The following is a 16,740-nucleotide window of genomic DNA, read 5'->3' as shown; positions in this document are numbered from 1 at the left end:
GCCAGATAGTCTGATTAAGATTTAAAATCATTTTCAAAGACCACCAGCCCTCCTAAAAGAAGGCTAGTAACTAAAATTAGCCCATTCAATTTCTTTGTTTTAGCATGCTTCTTTCTTTAGTCCTTGTTGTGCCGGGTGGCACAGAGGGCAAGGACTAAGGACCTTCTTCTCGATGGTGTTCCTGCTGTAACCTCTCTCTTTCATTTCACCTTCGATGGTTTGTCTCCAGGTTGTTTTGTGTCTCCGTCTTTTGTGTCTTCCTTATGGGGTCAATCGCAGTGCTATTTTTGTGATGATATGGTTTCCTAAGTACATGCCCCAGCCATTTCCATCTCCTTCGTAACAGTATTGTTTCCATTTCCAAGCACTCTGTTACACTGTATAGCTTACAATTTGTTATCTTCTTAGGCCAGAATATCCTCAAGATCATTCTGAGGCAACTGTTATGAAAGCTGGAAAGTTGCCTATGTCTCGCTCTGTCATTCAGCACCATAAAGAAGGACAGATATTACACAGCTGTTGTATAACATGATCTTGGTGTTTGTTATGTTTGTTGACATATGTTTCCAGATGTTTCAAAGTCTTAGAAATGCTGTTCTTGCTTTTCCTAATCTGGCCTTTATGTCTTGGTCAGCTCCACCATGAGCGATTACCGGCTCGTTCTTGCAACAGAGATGGCTGTTATGTAGGGGTCAAAAGTCACGTGCATTGACACACGTCCGAAACGCCAAAATGCATTTTTGGTAGTTCCAAAATGCATTGGAAGCGTCCCCTAGAGGTCAAAGGGCACCACATTTCTTGTGCATCCTCACAATAGGCTCTATCCATGACTCCATTTTGAATTCGTCTCTACTGGCATATCAACTTCCTGTTTACATTGAAACATTGGCAAATTCCAGAGGTGTCTATCGAAAGGGGAGGGTTCAGGGATTACGTTAAGCTAAAACGTTTTCCGATCCATTGAGTAGAACCAACATTATCATCATTTTAAAATCATGTCATTTTTTACCGCAACCAGAGTGTGTCAAAGATGTTGTGAAAATATAATAGCGGGAGAAAATGAGAAAATCGTTTTATGATCGTTTTATGATCGTTTTATCATTATTTTTGACCAACCAGGAAGCAAACTGAAATGACCATGGGACGTTTGTATGGAAGTCATTTTCTGTCCAGGGATGGGTAGACTAGATCAGCAACAGCGCCATCCATCCATAGACCGTAAACTACCCATTGACTTGCATTATAGAATGTAGTATCAACATGACTTTGAGGAGGGATATCTCGCTGACTATAATAGTTGTAGTGAAAATTTCAATAGTATTTATTTCAGAACAAGTGTGTGTATGATTTCAATTAGTAAAAAAAGTTTAATCTATGTATTTGTGTTCTTTGCAAATCATTTCTTTAAAAATAAATAAATAAATACATACTTTGATTTTTTTAATCAAAGTAGTTAAAATAGTTGTTAGTTGGTTAAAATTAAATGACACTACTTTAATCATATTGCTTAGGTTGTGCTGAAAAAAATGAGACCTCTATAAAGTCATTAAAAATTAAAAATATTTAATGCAAAAACCTGCAAAAAATAGCTGGAGTGCTAAGGGTTAAAATGCTCAAGCAACTGATGTTACTGAACAACAAGTGTCAGTGACGTCATCTTCAATTTCCACACTACACCGGTTCTGGCCGGACGTCCCAGAGTTAGACCGGTGGCGATTTCTCAAAAGATTTAGGAGCAGGAGCTGGCCAAAAGAGTGGGCTGATGTGAATAAAAAGATAGGGAACTTAAGAAGAACAACAGTGCAAGCACACTAATAAGCTAAACAACTCCTTCAGGTCAAGTTCTGACTTGTTATTCTACTACTTGTTTGTATCCATATTGTGTGCACCTTTGATTTGTGTAACATCAGATGAGAGCATATCCATCTGCATTCCAGTCAAAACAGCCCTTGATATTTGTGTAAACACCAGTGAAAACAAAAAATGAAGAGAGCAATAATGATAACGGATAAGGAATATTAATATGCAATGCACATTTTGCTGTCCAAGGTGTCACTGGTATAAAACATATCCAAATGAGCACCCTGTAAGAAACTCCAAGCAAGCTGCGGATGGAGGTCAGTATGCCAGCCACTTAAAACTATGATCATACCAGCCAGACAAATGACCGACCGACACACTTCTCAAAAATCAAATAGCACACTCACACATACACTCTCTCTCTCTCTCTCTCTCTCTCACACACACACACACACACACACACACACACACACACACACACACACACATACTCACACACACACACACACATAGTTTTTTTTGCGTATGGATGGTGAGGTGGCCTCTTGTTTAAAAAAAAAAAAAAGAAAACGAGACCTCTGGAAAAAAGCCCTCTGAGGTGATAAATGGGTCCCAGAATTCATTGCGACAGAGAAGTAGCCTCAGCTACTTTGTAGTGCCTAACCACCAACCTTTTTAACAGTGTTGCCGAACGAGGGTGTGTGTGTTGAGGGGGTATTGGGGCAGGGAGTTCACACTGGACAAGAATTCCTGTGTCACAGTTGCTGTTGCACAATGAATAGTTGTCATTAGAGGTTCTCCATCATACAAACACACACACAATTACAACAAAAATGGCCCGTGCTGTCTGTGCTAAGCACAGAGAGCACATGATTTGATTGCTTTTTTAATTGGTCCTTGCCCCAGCAGAGCTCCGAAACCACTTTAGCTGCTCAGAGAGAGAACTGCTAGTGCTGATCCAGAGTGACGTTCATTACGCCCCACTTATTGAACCGGTGTCGGCCACGTGCTGCTCTAGTCTAAAGGCAGATCTATGGCACTTCTGCAAATCAGCGGCAAACGGAGACTTGCGACAAGCTCGATGTGTCAAACACAAGAGAGGCCGCTGGAAGGAGAAAGAAGCTTTCTCTTTCTCTTTCATTTTTTATTATTATTTGAAGAACCTGTTCATGGTTATTCATGTGTTTGATTGCCTTAGGCTGATTTAGAGCTGATTTTCTTCTTCCTCCTCTCTCTCTCTGTCTTTCCTTGAGTAACTTTTATAAATGATTCATTGTCGCCGCACTGGGGGAATCTCATGGCTCAAACACACGCCAATCCACAGGGTGCAGGAGAGAGAGAGGCCAGAGGCGCTTTACGTGAACATAAGAACGGAGAACAAGGACTTCACTAGAACGCACCAATGAAAGTGGAGCCACAGTCAAGGTCCTCTGGCGAGGAACTTGCTGGAGCTTCTGGAATTTTCCACTGGAAATTGCCTTTCGTATGACATGCTGTAACATCACAGACCATGGCGCCGCGGCCGTGGCCATATGGGGTGACGTGTGGGACTGCACTTTTCCTGTCTGCCATGCCGTGCATGATGATATTTTAATAGAATCCACAATAGAAAAACATTTATCATCACATAGAGATATTGGCTTCAGCAGCTACAGTAACCCCCCCCCCACCCCCCCCCACCCCACACACACACACACACACACACACCCCATCCCCCTTTAAGGTGAGGCTGTGTTGCGGGTCAGCGTGTCCCATGCTCACGGCGCAGTACATTAAGACGGGATGCAAATCACAAGGGGCCGCCCGCCGTGCTCTCTTCATCAGGCAGGAGCGCGGGAACGCTGGACATGACTAATGGGGCCGAACAACAGCAGACACATATTCACTCCCCGAGCTCACTGTAGCAGAGAGAGAGAGAGGAAGGTGAGAGAAAGAATGGAAAAATGTATGTATGAGAAAGACAGAGAGAGGGAGAGAAAGAAGGTCATTCAGAAATGTTTAATACATTGGAATGATAAGAGTTTGGTTTTGACATGAGTTATCAAGTTCTGTATCAGCAGCAAATAGTGTCACATGACAGATTTTTGGCTTCTTTTTTTGTTTTGCATTATAAAAAAGCTACTCTCACTGCAGCAGCACTGTATCACCAGACATGACAAAAAATTGAGAAAAAATACACTATTTTACATCCAACCCTACACGAAAATGGAAAAGCAAACTAAAACAGCAAAGGAACAATCCCATTTGCTGGCAGCTACTTCAACATCCGCCTCAGTGTGCAGTTTATTTTGAATCTCACACCTCCAGCTTGACTGCACCTGATAGTATTCTCGAGTCATTTCTTTCACTTATTCTCCCAGCACCGTACAATTTGCCTACATTTAGCTTCACACTAAATCCCAATTTAATTGCACATATCTCCTCAGCTTGCCAAGCAGAAGGTCCCACCTGAGTGCACCACAATGAGTACAACACCTGAAGCGTAGAGATGGGCTTCCTCCTGGAGATACATATATAATATATACAATGTCAATACTTATAACATCAGGCTTATCAAGGCTGGGTAATGCAATTTGGTGGAACCTGTTCTTGCTTGGCATCCTATTCCACTCCTGCCCCCCTTCACACACACACACACACATACACATCTAAGGTTCCATTTTGCATTAGCGTGACGATGGTGGTGTTCTCGAATGGGGTGGTTTGGCACAGGCCAGCGGGCAGGAGCAATCCTTACATTTCCTGCACATCAGCTTTGAAGAATGAAGTTAAGCAGAGCATCATATGCCGGCTTTATGGCCTTCATGACGAGATCGGGATTCATTTTGTTTATACATCAAGTGTCTTGGTGCATGAAATTACTTTTCACCCAACCCACACACACACACACACACACACACAGACACACACACACACACTCATGATACATAAACACAAAGATATCAGTTCTCACACACATGCATATGCACACACACACACACAATATATACAATATATGTGTGTGTTTGTGTGTGTGTGTGTGTGTGTGTATGTGATGTGTGTGCGTGACAGTAGTACTTGGGCCATGGAGTGTAGCTCAGGGTAGTTTAAAGGTGCAGCCCGTAAGATTTGGAAGTTTTGATTGAGTGACCTCTCTCCCTATGCTCAGGTTAAACGGAATCTTGGTGAACCCCTCCATCCGCAGCAGCATTTGCATCTTGCGGTTTCCCACCAGCCACGTCCTGCTCCCACGCTATCAAAAAACCCATCCGTCCACTCATCTTCGATTCAAGTCATCGCCAGAGCTCTTCTTTTTTTTTACCTCTTTTATTTTTCTTTCTTTCTCTTTTCTTCTCTCTCTCCGACATCAGCTTTGGCCACGAGGGCATTCTGGATGAGCGTGACACTCGTTTTTCAAACCAAATAAGTCCATTTGCATAAAAATCATTTGGATTCGTCTCTTCGCGCAGGTAAGAGACAATCAAAGAGGCCAAACAGACTAATGAGTTTGTGCTCAAGTGTGTGTAACACTGAGAAACCCTGAGTGGGGAAGCATCTATTGATGCAGCCAACAGTTTAACAAGGGCATCAGCAGTAGAACAGCAGTTGTATCATATTTTTCTATAATCCAATACACCACTGTCATGTTTTCAATGGGTAAACTGAATTCGAGAATTATGCTGACAATAGAATATGCATGTTTTAACGAGTACTGTATTAGTTCATATGAGCATGTCTATGAATATTATTTGTGTGTGTGTGTGCATGCATGGGTGTATGTGTGTTTGCGAGTGTGTAGACTGCTTCTTCTGAGATGGAAGAGTTTAGGCTGAGGCTGGCCATGGAAAAAAACACATAATCACCCCTGGGCTCACTGAAGAGTGTTTTATAATGCCAGAGGTGCTCTCTTTCTCTCTCTCTCTCTCTCTCTCTGCCTGTATGTCTGTCTGTCTTTCACTATACCTCTCTTCTGCTCTCTCTCTCTCTTTCTGCCTGTATGTCTGTCTGTCTTTTACTATACCTTACTTCTGCTCACTCTCTCACTCATTCTCTCTCTGCTTGTATACAAAAATATATACTGAATACAATAAAATATAAATACTTGCCTTACTGTAATATATATTTCAAAAACATATTTCACACTATGTATATGTTTTAAGATGCTATGGTATATTATACTACAATGCAACTAAGTAGTAATCTTATAAGGCTTCAATGAATTCAGCTGAAAATTATGTTCATATCCCTTCAATTATTTCCTTCATTTTGCAACTCTGAGACTTACATAACTCTCTCATCAATAAGACAAAATGCACAGCCGTGCTGGGCTGGTCACATGATTTGTTTCATGTATTTATTCAATTAGTTATCACTTTGTAAAACTAAAAAGGTACCTGAACTCACTTTCTGGGGAAATTTCAGTATGTGGGAATCATTTACCCATAAAGGTTGCAATGTTCTCTCCTCAAAGTGAAGGTGCATTGGATATTTTGTATAATGTGTGCATTTCCCAATGAGCATGCAGCTTCTGCACGTCTTCTTGAGTTTATGCAAACCCTTCGAAGACCTACCAAAAAAAACACAATGCTCTAAGCACTAAATAATTTACAGTGCTTTCACAACCGAGCGAACAAAAGACTCATTGTAAAATGTTTGGAGAATGCTCATTCAGCCACCAGAGCCTCACTGTCTGAAAGTAAACATCTGAACTATGTTATAAAAAGATAGGGTTGTTTCCCCCATTACATTAAACTTGAATATGTCAGAATGAAGTGAGATTAAAAGGTCAACCCCACAGAAGAATGGAAGAAAACCATGAAAAGGCAGAAAATTAAGTAGAGCTTCCACTTTCTTTCAGTTGTCAAATTAGCCTACAATTTTGAAAAAGTAAAAATATATATATATAAAAAAAATAATAACATTGAAGAGAATATTGTCTAGGTGGCTGCTTTTTGTTAAATGAATTAGATATACACAGATATCCAATCGATTCAGAATCTGCTTCATTGTTTGCGAGTCCACAATTTTTTCCATTCACCAATTTCTAGTTAAATGTACAGTAGCCTCTCTCACTTTGAAGTCCTTGATTGCCTTTATATTCTCTCTGTCTGTCTCTCTCTCTCATTCTCACTCTCTCTGTCCCCCCACCCCACCCCCCAAAAAGTTAAGCACTAATTCGTTCCTACAGGACTAATTTTATGGAGCACCTCAAACGAAAGAAGAATCTCATGAGATTCATTTAATCTTTGAAGTCTCTGGGATCTTCTCTCCTCCGTGTTAAGCAGTGTTTGCCTTTAATGATGAGGCATAATTGGTGCAATTGGGCAAATGGGGAGAAAGAAGGCAGGAATAGTGAGAGGGAAATTCAAAACAGGGCCCAAACCACAACAGAATGCAGCTGAGCAGATTGGTGTCGCCGTCAGTGTGAGCGCTGAATCAAAGGGCCCATGGAAAAAAACCCGGGAGTCACAGATAGCACGGTTTGTACCAGTTTTCACAGGAGGGGATGGTCACATGGATCTGATACATGCAGGGGAAATGAAGGAGAGAGGGAGGAGGGGAGGTGTAGAGAGAGATGAGGGAAACGGAGAAGGGAGGGACAGAGAGAGAGAGAGAGAGAGAGAGAGCTGTCTTCAGAGGCAGGAAGGATTAAAGTGATGTAGATGAACATCAAAAGCTGCTGGGGGACTTGTGCTTTGTGCAGGAACATGAAAAAGAACTTCCTGATAGTGAGGAGGAGGCCGCCTAGGCCATTACCTCACTCGCTCTCTCCCTCTCTCTGTCTCTATCCCTCTCTCTCTCTCGTGCTCTCTCTCTCTCCCTGTCGCTCACTCTGTGAATTTTTACAAGGCAACATCACTCTAAGCACTTGGTTGTCTTCTGGCTCTCAGTCAGAATCTACAGAGGAGACTGAAGACATTACCCATGTCTGACACGCCTTTGTTAACCAGTGATGACAGTGAACCAACTCTCTCACTCTGTGAACAATCCAGAGATGGACCCTCTCTGTCCTGACCTGAACACAGATCCAGTGTTTGAAGATGTGCAGGGTTTGTGGTGATGCCTGCTTTCCCCTATCTGTCAGACCTGGAATAGGTGCATGACAGCAGTGAGTCGGTGAAGAAGTGGTTGTGTGTCATGCAACAAAGAGAACCATTTTGGGAAACAGTGGGAGACCTGCCAATACCTCTTAAAGCTTTTCAAAAATCCAGCGAATACAAACACATATTGAAAAGCACTCTCCCACTCACTCTCAGATAAACACACTCACACACACACAGTGAGATGCACTTACTCACACATACATTCTATGTCTTACCACACAAACACACACACAAACATACACACACGCAGTGAGATACACTTACTCACACATACATTCTATGCCTTACCACACAAACACACACACACAATGAGATACATTTACTCATACACACTTACACACACACACACACAGCGTCTCTCAGCCGCACACACACATAGATACATCTGAACTTGCACATTCCCTACCCATCATCTACACATACACAGACAAACTCTGAAACCCTCACCCTACACACATTTCTACACATACAGTCACACACACACACACACACACCCACACACACACACACACACAGAATCTCATCAAACTGACAACTCATATGTCCAGCAGCACTCCATGGTGTCTGAAATTATTCATAACCAGGCACGGCTGACACGGTGACATGCCAAATTTGTTGTGTTGTGTTTCCTGTCTCTTCCCTGTAAAGCAGGTCATCAATCATCTCCCAGAGAAGGGCCCATGTATAGCATTCATTTCCATATGGTTATTCGGCTGTGCTGCTGCTCCACTGTCTCTGTCAGTGAGAAGGCCATGCTAATGCAGATCTGTCTGGCCAATGAGGAAATATAATGAAAACGTATTTCTGCACAGTATGTGGCCTCTCACACGGAGAAAGACAGATGGAGGGATGAGTAGATGGACAGATGGATAGACAGAGAGAGAGAGAGAGAGAGAGTAGAAGGGAAAGACTTTCTGCCCTATTAAAAAAAAAGCATTTAGGGTATGTGAGATTTTGTTCAAATGCAAATCGATTTTATGGTATTAACCAAAGCAGTAGAATATGCCACCTCCACTCAGCCACACACATACATGTCCATTTATTAAATGCACACACGCACACACACACAGACACACACACACACACAAACACACACACAGATACAGTAAAATGTTATTGTTATTTCTTTCTTCTACATTTATATATTTTGATTTTTAAACATTCTGCTCTATGATGATTAAAAACAATTAATGTCAATTTGAAAGCATCATGACATTACAGAATTGTTTTAAAGATACTTTTGCACAGCATTGTACAGCCATGCACACACACACACAGAAAGAGGAGAAAGGAATAGGTAGCACAGTATTTATGATGGAGAGCCCAAGCCCTGGGTATGCCAGCACCTAATCCCATGCTGTGGGGCTGGTTTGATGTGTGAGCCCCCTCACTGAAAGATGCCAAGCCGGGTCACACACCCGGAGGGAAGCAGGGCACACTCGCAGATTCTGAGCCAGAGCTGGAGGTTGGAGAGATTGACTTCGAGCCTGTGCGAAGAGGATAAAAGCCGGCACAGGAAAAGTCGATCCATAGCCCCTCAAAACAAAATAACCTCCACTGAAGTAGTAACCCGACACTGGCGAGAAAGGAGTAAAAGGTTACCACCTCTGCTAGCTTATCTTTGGCCAAACGGGTGGAAGCAAATGTTGCTCTTTGACCACAAAGGTCTCGACTTCATTGGATTTTCCGAATATAAATCAATGTGCCAATCAGTCAGTGGACTAAATCACCATGTGAAGTCAATACAGCCATTCTCATGATGAAGGGGTGCTGTCAAAGGAAAATCAGGATTAATTAAGATTCCTTGTCTAACACAGTGCATGGCTGTTTTTGCTTATTTTGATTTGGTAGGTAGATCGATATCTTGTGATGATTAATTTCATTCATGAAGCACTCATGGAAGTCCGACATCATCAACAATAGCTTTACAGTGTTGTTTATTTCAGACAGTGCATAAACTGAGACCAAGGATTTGCTGTTTCAATAGTATCTGCTAAAAAACACCACTTTTTTAGCAGACACTGTTAGACCATTGTATTTCTTAATGGCACTCTTCACCAAACTATACTGATGACTGATAAATAGAGTAATATGACAAAGAAAGGGATAAATTAATGCTTCCCTGGATGGCTCAAAATTTGTAAAAATGCTCATCAGGTTGAACCTCTGATCACTGATTCAATAAAAACAAGACTATATTCTGCTATATGACCATTTTTAAGGTGGCCTAGACTGCATCTGGGTGCACATGACCTTGACCTACAGTAGTGGCTGAGAAATCCTGTGATCTTTTCTGGCAGACACCACACCTTTACTCTGAGGTCGTGAAAAGTGGAAAGCATGCCAAGCTCATCAGGGGGCACAACTGGCTGTCAAGATAAGGCACCACCAGCTCCTTCAATGGCCACTGCTCCCATGCCAACAATGGCACCAACAGCCCAGGCCGTCAGGGAACTCTGCCAACACAACAGCAAGGGAAGCAATGAGGACAACGGCAATGCACAGCCTAACCCACCTGCAACCTCATCATCTGGCAATGGCCAAGCAGCAGAGCAGAAGATCAAGGAGATGGCAAATGCGGGGATCATTATGCCCTCAAGCAGTCCCTAGGCAGCACCAGAAGTCCTTGTGAAGAAAAAGGTGGAGTTTGTGGATGTTCTGCATCACCAAGAAAGACTTCTACCCACTTCCACAGATTGAATAGAGCATAGAGCATTGATTATTTGATTGCTTTGACCACTTGATCACACTGCTGGACCTCCCTTGTGGGTACTGACAGGAGTTGGCCCCTGATTGTATATTGGCTATCACATTGAATATGGCCCCAACCCAAAACATTGCATTTAGTATCAACCATGTGTTGTGTCAGTTCAGGATGATGCCCTTTGGCCTTTGCAATGCTCCAACAACCTTCAAACAGTGGATGGAGAAAGACTGGTGACCTGTAGACACCGATGCCAGTAATGTTGGCATGGGTGCGGTGCTGTATCAGGCAGGAGGAGATGGTGAGTGAGTGGTTGCTGCCTGGAAAGAAATCATTTTGTCACCCACCATGAGCTACTAGCAGTGGTGCAAGCCCTTTGTCACTTCTGTCCCTATCTTAATGGCAAGAAATTCCTCCGCACAGACCACACCATGCATCCCTCACATGGTTCCTAAAGGTCCGGTGGCAAGATGGCTTGCAGCACTGCAGGACTATAAGTTTGAGTCTGCCAGCATGGTAACACTGATGTCCTCTCCCACCAGCCCTGCGAGGTCACAAAATGCTGCTACTGTGGCCGCCAGGATGAGGGTGAACAGACGGTTCCACATGTGGCAGTACTGCAAGGTGAAGGAGATGTAGATGAGTGGATGGATTGCTCTGACTTGATTAAAGCTAAGGTCATGACACTACTTCTGGCTTCTGGAGCGATCTTCAAAGGAAGGCCTGCAGTGTTCATGTGCTTGCAGTCTGTGTAATGTAGTGAAATACCATTTTTTTACCATCAGATTCCAAAAATAATTCAGTGGAAATGCATGGATTCCAGTTTCTTCAAGTAGCAGCAACTGGAATCCATGCATTTCCACTGAATTATTTTTGGAATCTGATCCCTTATCATACCTGTTCATTCTTGTGCATGGCTGTACAAGTCAACTCGTCGCTTGACTTATCGTGACTAAATTCAAGATGGCTGCAAACGCTAAACTTCGTGAAGATACTGTCTGTATAAATCGTCTTGTAAGTAAACTACCAGTGCTTTTTCAAAGTTCTCAATGTCTCGTTTTAAATGTCAGGGCCCTCTGAAGTCTACCAATGAAGTGTGGAGATACATTGAGCCTCGTAAATGGGTGTAAAACAGTGATTTATTTGCATGGCTAGCCCGATGCCGAAGCACCACTATTGAAAAAGCTGTTGGTAGCATCGGCTAACTAGCGCCAGATTTTGGAGTGCAGGGGACAAGCCGAGATTGTCTCATAGCCTTACGTTCACACTCGGTATCATGTTTCAAAACACTTTAGGTCAATATCACACCGGAATTCTCCTTTAAGTAGACCTCGGGAAACTATGCATTATGCAAGTGTTTCTGAATGCAGTCTCAAAAACCTCATAAGAGGAGAAGATTTCAATTCTGCTTATAGCCTTCACCCTCCTTGTGTTTTACTTCTTTCACTGTTCCTCGTGCCTGGCTGAGCTCATCAATGGCACTCTTGATTGGTTGAATTCATCAGCTTCAGCCAATCAAGAACATTATAATTGCACTGCTTCTAGAGATGCTATATTGAAGACTATTGCATTAGATCAGCAGTGACAAGCTAACTCCTCTCAAATATTCAGAGGGTTGAAATAGTGCTTCACATGTCATATACGTCCTTTCTGACAAAATTACAATAATAATTTAAGTGATCAAGACAGCTAAACCCTGTAGGTCTAAGATTCAATCTGGCAACTGTATCAGTATCATGGTGAGTTTGTAGTGAATACTTAATTCTTCGATATGTATATATGTATGTGTGTTTTTTTTTCCATGTAGTCAGTTTAACATTTTGTTGTTTAGCTGGAATTGGGTTCAGTTTATTTTTCTAGAAAGACATCTAGACATCAGTGGTCCTTTAACTCATCAAAAATGACTTTGAAGTATGAAAGGCAATATTAATCTCTGAAATGCCGGTGGAGGTTCTGATGATGGAAAAAAAAGCTTCTCGCTCTGACATTTTTGTTAATGAGGTAATCATCCATCCCGCTGACATGCTAAGTGTTCTGTGAAAGCGAGTCTTTTGGTGAAGGAGGGGATGGCGGTCGCTGCCCGAGTTGTAACATTCTTCTGTGTGGAACCCTTCTGACCTGTGACAGCCAGGGCACCAAGCACCTCCCACTGTACCAGACAGCTGTCATCAACGAAACAACATAATTAGTTACTTGCCTTTGAAGTTCTCTGGCTATCACATGGAATATGATACTTTTTGTATTGCCTACAGGTGTGTTTTTATTTGTTTACTCTCTTTTGTGTGTGTGTGTGTGTGTGTGAGTGTGTGTGTGCATCTGTCTGTCTGTGTTTCGACCTTTAGGTGATCTGTGGATGAATAAAATCCTTGGCCAAGCACCTCTGTAAGAGAAACAAAGAGGAGAGGAGTGTAACTCCAGACTTTCTGTGTGAGGAGAATAAAAGTGTGACTTCAAAGCGAACAGTAATCATATGACCACCTTTCCTCTAACCTCAGTCACCATGATGAATTTACTCCACTGAGAGAGAGAGAGAACGAAAGAATGAGAGAGAGAGATAAATAGAGAGAGCGAGAGAGAGAGAGAAATAGAGAGAGCGAGAGAGAGAAAGAGAGAGAGATGAGGGGAATCAAGGTCAGCTTCTGCTGCAGGATACACTCTGGATGTGGTGTCATATTCTTGAACAGAGCAATGACAGTCAGCTCCCCTGTTGAATTTCAGGGATCAGGTGACTCTTCTCTCTCTCTCTCTCTCTGTCTCTCTCTCACTCTTTCTTTCAGTCTCTCTCTTTCTCTCTGCTCCCTCCGTCGCACTCACTGTCTGTGTTCCACATTCCTGACTTTTGTCTCTCCTTATGCAGGGAAGAGTCAGAATATTTATGAGGGCAAACAGAGCAACTCAAGTTCACTGAACCTCAAAGAAACTTTTAATGATGACTGTAAGTAGGAGGCTGGAACTCCCATAGGATAGAGAATGAGAGGGAGAGAGAGAGAGTTTAGAGGAAGAGAGAAACAGACAACATACAAAATGTCAGGAATGAGACAAACATGCTTCCAGTCATGTGTACTGTGCTGGTTTTCTGTTGCATCCCTCTAGTCTTGTAAACAAAGTGACAAATAGAGTCATTATTTCAGATGACACATGACAAGTGTCACTTTGTGTAGATGCTGGAGATGCTGTTTGTGAGCATTAAGCAATTCACGATCCTAACACAATGGGAACTGCTGCAGTACTGTCCTTAAATGAAACAGCATTTTTTTTTAACGTAGAATCTCAGAGGAAGGAGCGAATCTAAAACATGAGGGGCCTAATCAAATTAGGCAGGGCATGTAATTAGGACTGGTATCTGGGACTGAGTCAAGCTAAATCATTAGAGGAGCCACTTGTGGGCATGGACCCTGTTTTTGAAGAGATGAGAGGGGCATGAAGTGATGTGGCTGTGGCCCTGCCGAGAATGTAAAATGTCTCAGCTAAAATTCTGAGCTGCACAGAGAGAAAGGTGATGCAAGATACTGTTGAGGACCTGCTATATTGTGTGTGTGTGTGTGTGTGTGTGTGTGTGTGCGCGCACGAGCGTGTTTGTTTGTGTGTGTTTGTTTGTGTGTGTTTGTTTGTTGATGGACACTTGAAATACCAAAATACTTGACTTGCATACCATATGTGTATGAGTATTTGTGTTTGTGTAGAGATGCACTTGTTTACGTGTGTTTAAAGTGTGTACTGTATGTGTGTGTGTATGTATGTTTGTGTGTATGTGTGTGTGTATGTATGTTTGTGTGTGTGTGTGTGTGTGTGTGTGTATGTATGTATGTTTGTTGCCCTTGTCTATGTGCATGTTTCTCGAGATTTCCGAGACTGTCCGAGTGGCCTCCTAAAGGCTCTGTCAAACCTACCATGAAGAGCTATTACCTTCTAGCTACTTGAAAAGCATTACTGTTCGCAGTAGTCAGCACTCTTCACACACTGATCTCTGGCCATAATGTGCTCCCTGGGCCTGACAGGACTACGCATCCAAACTGGATGAATTATGGCAGAGAAATGACACCTTACGCCTCTCTTACCTCTTTGGTGGGCTTTATACATACAAGAAAAACATTCAGTGAATGTCTGCAGATTGGGTGTAAAGACAAAATTGGAGGATTGAAGACATTGTTGTTCCTCTGATTTTAAACATATCCTTTTTTTCAGCTCTGTGGTTAAACTGGCACCCGAACTTTATTTGACTTTGATAAGTCTCCTAACCTTACGAGTGCCAGGGCAAATGTATTCTCTGACACAGCCTTTTACCCCATTTTCCAATCCCCTGAACATTATGCTATAGCTCATCCTCGAGTCCTCGATTCAAATCAGGTACCAGAAAATCAGATATTCCCCCCGAGGCAATAGCGCCTGTCAAGCCCCCCTCTCCTCCTCCTCCTCCTCCTCCTCCTCCTCTCCCTGCTCCTGCTCTGTCTCTTGTCAAGGGTGTAATATCTATAGGTATTGCTTGTCCATCATTCAGCTACATTTTACTTATTGGCATTTGTGACCACATAACCTACTGGTGAAATATATAACTGTTGGTTTATTTATAGACTGCTGTTATCTAAACTACCAGTAATGTTGATGTTCCACAACATCACCATGTTCACGTGTTCCTGTGTTGTAGAAACCTATTCTGATGAAGGTCAACATTGAACAGAGATGCTGTGCCACTAGTAGCCTGTTCGTTTGGTAGCATAGTCACAGAGTCCAGCTCAGTTCCAATAGGTTAGGATCAGAGGTGTAGTGGTAAAATAAGAGGTGGGTAACAATTTAATAATATACAAACCATGACGCAAAAGAAACACTTAATAAAAAGTTTAGCCTCCACTACATCCCTGCTTAGGATCAAATCCCTCTTAGGAATCTGAAAAGGTAAAACATAGCACCTCTGACCAGACCTGTGACTCCTGAGGTGGATTTTCACAGGGATATTCAGCCTAGATCTGAATAAATAAGACTGCTACATTTTATTCCTGGTTTTGTGTCTGTCTGGCCTTAAATGTATATTCAAAAGAGCTCTACTGACACTATAGCAACTATAGGTCCCATCTTGAAAATGTCACTTTTGCAGTGGTTCTACAAAAACAAAAGACACGTTACAATAACAAAATTGAGTTGTTTGTTTATGGGCTGCACAATGGGATGTAGATTATGCAACTTGCTGAATAAAACCACTGCAATTTGACCTAACTGGACTGACCGCGTCTCCACTAACAACAGAATGAAAGTACCCAAGTTTACATTTATCCCTCCATCGGTTACCAAAATTTCAGAGCAAAGCTATTGTGCTTGCTTGTGTTTTTTTAAAGGAACAGGTACACGAATGGAGTGCTCTGAACAGGGTTGAAAATGGTGTTCTAGGTCTTCTTTCTTTTGGTATGCTGACCAAAGCATGGCAGATGTTTTATTACTGTAAGACCACAAGAAATCCTGATATGTTCTGTACTTTTGTTACTATCAATAAAATATTCTTATTTTGTTTTTTAAAGGTGCCCTGCCACACATATTTCACGTAATGTCTGAAGTTCTACCATGGACTCTATCATTTGTTGTGGAAAAAATGTATTGGTTACCTTGTTTCAGGCCATTCTAGCGTGGTATAAAGCCTGCAGGAAGATCAGCTCGATTTGTGCCAGTTCTCATAAATATTCAACGAGCTAATCTGCTTGACTCTGATTGGCGAACAGCTAGTCGGTTTCGTCCATAACATCACAGCTTGGCGACAGCTTTTATCAACTAATTTTAGCTTCATGGCATGAACTTAACTAGCGAGTAATAGCATTGTCCAAATGGACATAAAACCTGCCAAGCTAGCGAGTGCATTAAACCTGTATAAAATGGCACTTCCTGGAGTTGACAATAGCGTTTTACTTACGGGCTGGGCACTGGTCGTAGACTGCCGCGATGGTACTGCTCCAGGCTTCAACAGCAACCTTTTTGCGAAGCCTCTGCTGAACTCGCCAAAGTTGATGAAGTCACTCTCTTCAAAATGTAATGAACAGAGAAGAACTTTCTAATTATAGTGTTGTGGCATTGTTCCAAAAAAGGAATTGAAGCCATTTGATCCACAACTCTGGGTTCTTGGGCAACATGTGCATTGTTGAAGTTCTATTTGTGCATCGCACACAAATT

The sequence above is a fragment of the Alosa sapidissima genome, chromosome 19 (genome assembly GCF_018492685.1).
Source record: "Alosa sapidissima isolate fAloSap1 chromosome 19, fAloSap1.pri, whole genome shotgun sequence".
Lineage (NCBI taxonomy): Eukaryota > Metazoa > Chordata > Actinopteri > Clupeiformes > Clupeidae > Alosa > Alosa sapidissima.
This window is presented reverse-complemented; position numbering follows the sequence as displayed.